Source organism: Limulus polyphemus, unplaced genomic scaffold (genome assembly GCF_000517525.1).
Source record: "Limulus polyphemus unplaced genomic scaffold, Limulus_polyphemus-2.1.2 Scaffold186, whole genome shotgun sequence".
Lineage (NCBI taxonomy): Eukaryota > Metazoa > Arthropoda > Merostomata > Xiphosura > Limulidae > Limulus > Limulus polyphemus.
This window is the reverse complement of record NW_013665796.1, coordinates 570,400-572,040: the sequence shown is the minus strand read 5'-3', so window position 1 is coordinate 572,040 and position 1,641 is coordinate 570,400.

Here is a 1,641-nt window from a genome sequence, read left to right as displayed (position 1 = left end):
TTTATTAACACAGTCCTCTTAATTAACAGACAGTTAAGGTTTCAACTTTAACAAGTGATGCCGCTCTAAAGATATGCACGTCGTTTCCAAACTGTTTGCTTGTTAGCAAACGTATAGATAAATAATGGGCTATCAAGGCTGTGCCCACCACAAGAATATTACCCAGAATGTTAATATTATAAGCCTTCAAGCCTACCTCTGAGTCAATGTGAGACTATTTCGAAACAATTCAGATTTTTCGAACAAAACTACCCAAAGGCCCATCTGCACACACATGCTATCCCTCACTTTAAGACTATTTATTTATTGTTTTTAGCAAAGGGCCGTAAACTTTCGAATTCACACTCCAAGTATACTAACCATTAAGGCCACGCCTGGCTGCATTTTTATTGTTAAAATATAGCTTATCGGTGAAGTAACACAAAGCCCCAATAATTAAAACTGTAAAAACCTAGAAATTCTAATTGTTATTTGAATTTACTAAGAAATAGCCATTTTATACAAAATATAGTCGAAAGAGTTATTTCATACTTATTTGTCCTTATTCTTAGAATTTTCTATTTTTGATTCATTACTTTCCTTTATTCTTCCTCATTCATTGGCCATGTGTGGCCTAATGGTTAATGTGTTTGGACTGTGGATCCGAGGGCTCATGATTCACGAGCCCTTGTAGCAAAAACGTGCTCTAAACTTTGAGGCAGTGGGTGTACTATTATAAAAAAGTGAAGGTCAAATCCCACAATTCGGTCATACGAGAGATGCTAGTCGCTTGCAGAGAACACTTGTCACATTACGTTAAAGTCTATCAGTTCAAAATTTTGGATGGCTATGCGCAGAGAACCATCTGTATAGCTTTGTGCGAAAATTCAAAACAGACAAGTAAATCGACATTTATGCATGCTTCAGGCAGTGACATGACGTGTAGTGAAATCTTTATTGAGATCCAAAGAATAAATGCATTCTATTATCTCATGTTACAATATCTTTCGGCTGTCCCTTATTCTAATATGGATTCATGGATCTATTGATTGATAAATATATTTAAGACAGGATAATCTCGAGTTATCCAAGCAAGTGTACGTAAACTTCAAAAGATTTGAAAATTTTACTCAACATGTTTTTGCGTCTGATGGAAAAGTTTGATGTTGCACGTAATATTAACTTTAAGAACACAAAGATTTTTGCTGTCATTATTCTGTTTTTTTTTAATATACCACTAGGTGTCGGCTTTTGTTTTGCGCATATGCTTGGGGTAAGTGTCGCACTTAGAAAGGTAAAAAATAAACTGAACATTTTATTTTTAATCCTGGAGACTCATGCGTGTTGATGTGTAACGGAAAGGAAGGAGGTGAAGTGGTGGGAGGAAATTTAGGGACTAATATACACAATAATTATGTTTTGATTGCAGGAAGACAAAATAATAGAAACAGGGCTTTCCTTGTAGTGGCACCAGGTCTTGAACATCGCCTTCAGAATAACTTAGTTAAAGATAATATCAGATACAGCATGAAAAAAAATAAAATAAGTGGAGAGACTTAAGCAACCACCTACCTTATCTATTTTTATTTTTTTCGCTACTCTCTCCGCAATAGACTAGCTTCGTCGAATTCACGGCTCGTCAGTACTTCTTGGGAGAGTAAA